The sequence below is a fragment of the Tasmannia lanceolata genome, unplaced genomic scaffold, assembly GCF_043159265.1.
Source record: "Tasmannia lanceolata isolate RefF3 unplaced genomic scaffold, GAP_Taslan_0.1 ptg000037l, whole genome shotgun sequence".
In the NCBI taxonomy this organism is placed as follows: Eukaryota; Viridiplantae; Streptophyta; class Magnoliopsida; order Canellales; family Winteraceae; genus Tasmannia; species Tasmannia lanceolata.
This window is the reverse complement of record NW_027518714.1, coordinates 27,995,450-28,001,602: the sequence shown is the minus strand read 5'-3', so window position 1 is coordinate 28,001,602 and position 6,153 is coordinate 27,995,450.

Genomic DNA, 6,153 nt, shown 5'->3' with positions numbered 1-6,153 from the left:
GAGACAAAGCCTGTCTCTAACTGATACGACTTTGCTTGTATGTGACATAGCTTGTCTCCCTAAGGGCAGGGCTTTTCTGCATGAGGTATAGCTTGTCTCCTAAAACAGGGGTTCTAGATGACTCTTTCATTGCCCTTGCAATGATAAAGGGCTCTAATTTCTATAGGTGTCTAAAAGACTGAGGCTAGTCTACTAAATGAGAGGGGAGATGCTATTAGGACTTGGCAAGTCCCCTAAATGATGGGCTTGGGCTAGAACCTTCATCGCCCTTGGTGATAGAGAATATGACTGAAGAATGCAGAAACTCATAAGGTCAGCAACCATGCAATTTTATCCAAGCCCTAAATTCATGACAATCTTTACACATGCAATTGAATATAAATTCAACCTGACACCAGGACCCTCAACCATTTGACAAAATAGGAAGGTTAAAGAAAGCTTTGCAATACCTTCTACGCGAACAATTTCGATACACTAGAATGATACAGATATGCAAATCAGGTATTCCACGATAATCTTAGCACAACTCTACTCTTTAACATGCAGTAAATCATTTTGCTCTTATCCATTACATCAGTCATGAGCCATTACATTATACCCCTAAAAATGAATTTGGATGAACCAATTATGAAGAAATTTGATGGTTAATATTACGAGTCTGAAAGCGCTAATATGAGTGACACTACCCTGTTTTGGCATGCCTCCCAACAGTCATGAATGCCCAAATATTCATACCAAAAGAAAAATTATTACTATACAATCCAAATGACAGGCATAAGCATGGAAACAAAATTGATCAAGATCTTCAAATTAAAGGGCTACATCAAAGAATAAGACATATCAAGAACAGGCCAGTACGTTCAATTCGATCCAAAAAGAAGGTAAATTAGGCTAGCAAGTTAAGTGATTATGGAGACAATGGTGACTCGAACACGATCTAGACAATCAATTCATTGTATGCATTTTGAACCGATGGCCTCCAATTTCTACTCAATCTGCCTTGATGCACTATGCAAATGAAATTCTGCATAGAGCTTTTACGGATCCGTCGAGGCTGAAATCTCAATGGGCACTGATTGTCCCCAGCTCAAGACGATCTATCCTTCATCCGAATGTTCAATTCAGCTCTTCAATCAACCATCATAGCAGCTCACGATGCAGCTGAAGAAAATTCTAAACATGGATAAACCACTAATAGCATCATTGAAACAGATTCATCCTCTGAAAATTTTAAGCTTGATCCCTTACCATTTTTGCTCAAAAACTGGCAACTCATGTTCTGGTGCCATTGGTTCTAGTGCTCTTCATTAGGACATTTTCAGTGGGACATTTCAACAAACATTTTATTAATAGACTCAAAAGCTTCAATGGCACTGGGAAGTTTAACAAAATTTGATCCTCTACAAGAGAATTTAAGTTAAGACCCGCGGTTTGAATAATGAAATATAACTGAGGAGTGGTCTTTAACCCAGAATTTAGGATCTTGGGCATAAACCGAGACACAATTCAACTCCTACTGTCCAAAGCTTCAGAGTCAATCAATTCTCAGTTACATGAAGCTCTTGAACAAGGATATGTTGCTGAAACCCAAAAGTCTTAATTGCTAACTCTCACACGAATTTAGTCAAACAGTACTCATGCAACTCCCTTTCTCATAAAGAGTGATCTCTAACTTTCTCCAAGTAATTGAGCACTGAGGGCTTTCAAACAAGTGAATAGCTTTCCTTTCAAAACTAGTCTCCTAAAAACTAGCTTATTGTAAAGAACAGCATATATAAAAAAAAAATGTTTATGGCTTCATTTCCTAACTCCTAAAATATGTATGCTATTATATGCCTTCAAAACCAGAGAACAGATCTTACATATAACCTCTTTTTTTTTAAAAGATGAATAAGCACTTAACAAGAAATATTAGCATATTCAAATCCGTGGTGGAGTGAAGGATACTATGAAACAGGTCTCTTGAATTAAACTTGTTACCATCAAGACATTTACCAATCATCATCATTAGAATACTCAAGGGTTAACATCCATTTCCAAACTACCATCAACAACAATAACAAAAAGGCCCAGAACATAATATAGCACTCAAACAAGATGAACAGGGTTGCTACTCACCTGAATCAGAAATGAGACGAGCTAGAAAATTGATGAGGCAGAGCATACCTTGCGAACCAGTCAAGCTACCAATTCGACCTCCCTCCCTTCAATAAATGATGGTGGTGGTGGAGGGGTAGAGATGGGTTTTTGAAGTGGCTAGAAAGGGAAATGAAGTGGGTTTGGGGGTGGAGATGGCTGTGATGGAGGTTGTGAAGGTTGAAAATGGTGGTGAGGGATTTTAATGGAGGTGGTCGGTCGGAATTAATGGGGTTAGGTTTGGGGGAATAGATGATGGGGTTAAGAAAATGGGTTTAGGGTGGAGATAAGAGGTGGCTGAGAGAGGGGTTTTGGGAAAAAAAGAAAAAAAAAGAAAAAAGGGTAGAGGTGTGGCTCGGTTGGGTTGGGGTTAAGAAGATGAGGGAAATGGAGGTGGGATGGTGGTGGTGATGGATGATGGAGGTTGCCGGCCAGAGAAGATGGTCTTGCCGGATTCCGGCCGGTGTTGATTGAGATGGGTTTCAAGGGCTTGTAGGAGACAATGGGTTTGCTAATGGTGATGCCGGTGGTAGGTTGAAGATGGGGCCGGAGGCGGTAGTGGTGACCGGAGATCGATGGGAGAAGAGGATCTCCTCCTCTCTTCTCTGCAAATTCCCTCACCTTAGCTCTCGAATCTCTCTCTGCTGCCCTCTCTCTAAAAAAAAATGAAGAAGCCTCTCCCCCACTCAGAAACCCTAGCTCGATCCTCTTATAGCAAGGGAAATGATATATTCAAACCTTCTTTTTCCCTACGGACAGCCCCTATCTAGTGTAATTATGAGTACTCTTTTGATCTCAGAGGGGGGGTGCCTGGGTAGAACAGACCCCTAAGAGAAATGATATATTTGACCCCATTTCTTCCTTAGACATCCTTCTCTAATGCATCTTCTCTTCTTTAATTCACTTACAGGGCACTCCTATGTATCTAATTCACCCCATTATGCATTTCTTTATATTAAGCTCGAATTAAACCCAAGACATGGGTTGGGGTGTGTGGACCTCGATCTGAGAGAAGCGGGGGACGAGCCCCCAAGAAAGTATCTAGATCATCCACGTAAAGGAGAGCTCCGCCAAGGAACTCTCGAAAGAGTGCCCCTCATAGTATAAGTGGCGATGTAAAGTGAGATACCTCTCGATTCAGGGACTAGCCCAGATTCGAGGCGTACCATAAACAAAGAAAGAGTCGCCATCCAAGGAAGTAGGCCCTGGATCCCATGCTGTGCTCTGTCGCAATAGATAACCAGAGATACAAAAGGTCCATGCCTGATGACCAATGGGGAAGGGGTTAGGCGCCCCCAATTCGCCAAAGTGCAAGCACCTAGTCTCTTATGCCATTTATTATTAACCTTGAAGAGTTTTGGGCGAAAATAATGTGAAATGGGAACGAATATCCCCGAGATAACGTCTATCTAATCATGCATGTCTCGGAGAGGAATAATAAGCACACACAAAAAGTAATGAAAGACATGGCACCTAAGAATAGCTAGGTTATGAGTATCATAGCTAATTAGTGTCTAAGTTCTGATGGACAAACACATGCATGCTAAAGATAAAGGTATAGGGTCTGTACATGAAAGTAAGAAAACACAGCAAAACACATAATACAACACAACTCCACACATGACTCCACATGACAAACCCTAGACTCTAATGTGATACTTGACTCGGACCAAGATGGCCATCCATCCTGGCTGCTCTACGTATCCCGGCCTCGGGAAGAATCAGAGTCAACGTAGTCCGACGTTCTATTCTAAACTACAATGCCTGACCATCTAGGACCGCTATCCTAGACTCGATCAACTAGACTCGACTAGTTTTTAAAGCTTCTTGCGTGATTTCTTAAGTTCAAGTGAATGGTAATTTTTAGGACTCCCTATATGCCCTAACTAATGCAAATGGGCCCTACACCCTATGTGTGACTAGGCTGTGCATCCGAAGGAAAACCATGGGCTATATAAGCACGTTCTAGTCTAGCCATCGGCTCGACTAAGTCTTTAACCGACCAGAACTCGAGGCCTCCTAACTCTAAGGACACTCACGCACAAAACTCGCAAAGCATCAACATAACTAGGACAGACTCCTGACTCTCAGGACACCCCAAATGCCTAGGACAGACTCCTAACTCTATGGGAAGATCTTTTTGAAAATGGTTTGCAAGGTTATTTTTGAAGAATATTTGCATTTGTAAGGTTTGAAATGCCTATTTTGAAAGGTTTTGGGCTTATTTACTTACAGAAATAGTGAGAAATATTTGTAAAATGGTGACTGGACTCAGAATGCCTGCTGCATACCTGAGCTGCCTATGTACCCCTCAGCTAGGGATCAAGCCATCCGTAGTTCGGAACTCTTCTAAACTACGAAGCCTATGAACATGCAAAGACTGACTCTGAAAGATGGAAGGATGAAATCTTAAACTTTATGAAGGGATAGGACAGAATCCTAAATTCTATAAGGGATAGGACAGACTCCTAAACTCTATAGGGGGAGGACAGACTCCTAAACTATATAGGAGTAGGACAAATTCCTAAACTCTATGGCGGTAGGATATATTCCTAAACTCTATGGCGTTAGGACAGATTCCTAAACTCTATAGGGTGTAGGACAGACTCCTAAACTCTATGAAGGTTGGACAGACTCCTAAACTCTCTATGACAGACTCTAAAGAGGAAGAAATCCCTTAACCTGCGAAAACTCTAAGGCAGGAAGGGAAGGGGTTGGCTCAAGAAGCATTCCGTCATAGCCTATCCCAAGAATAAGCCCATGAGGACAGAAACCTGGATTGATGTAAATCCGAAATTCAAGGAGGATCTTGAAAACGAATCTAATTAAGGGTGATATTGAAATATTGAAAATCACAGATAGTCCCTGAAGTGTTAATGGACCAAGAACCAAAGAGTGTTACCTGACCCCATACGAATCCTAATTACAGGAATAAATCTTGAAGAAAAGGCATAAAAGAAAATAAAAGAAAGTCTAATTCTGAATTCTACATTATCAAAACAAGCCAATAAGTTCCTCAGGACTTAAGAATATTGTATGGAGACCTTCTCCTCGAGAATACTGAGGTAGGCAGCCCAAAAGGTGGAGGTATAGCACAAGCGTCAGGCATAAAGAGAAATCCTCATTCAAAACCGATTAACAAATTTCTATGTAAACTGCAAAATACATAACAAAGCCTGAATGAGAAAGAAACCATTAAAACACAACATCCAAGGCACCCAAATCAAAGCTACTTTTGTTTAATAACACTTGTGGGTGATTCAAAGAACAAATATGATTCATGCATTTATATCCTCTACATGGAGTAAAGAGATAATTTAAACCAATCATCAGAAAGATTCAAACCACTATCAAAACCAAAATCAGTATAATGTCAAATGATTTCTATTCCTACACCCTCGACATGGAGAAATGAAATGAGATCAAATAATACACACAAGCATACCCTCGACATGGGGTCTCCTGTGAAATCAGATGCTACCTGTGTCCACTACATGGAGCAAAGTAAACATCCGATTTCCTACATCAATTGAGCATCCATAACTTCACAATGCACTTACAATAGAAATTAAACCCCAGCTTATATCCAAAAACCAAGTTAAAATCAAATCCATTGACTAATATTGCAATATCTAAGAGACAAATTGAACAACTATGCGCTTCAATAATAACAGAGAAGTTAGAAATGTTACTGGAGTTGAATAAATTTAGCTTGCCGGCAACAGAGATCGGAAAATTGTTGGTTGGATGGTGGTCAAATCTGGGTTTCGGGACAGCGGAGGAGCTCGCCTTAGTTGATCGCCAGAACTGGTGGTGATGGCTTCTCTCAACCGACACTCCCAACCCCAAAATAGAAGAAAGACCCCTTTTCAAGAGATGTAGCACAACCCCCTCTTTTCTTCTCTACTTCTGCCAAACTCTATGCCCCAACCCTCTTCTTCTATTCTTCTTCCTCTTAAAATCTGCCCAGCGGGAGACAGAAAGAGAGCGAGAGGCTTAATAAAATGAAAGAGGCTT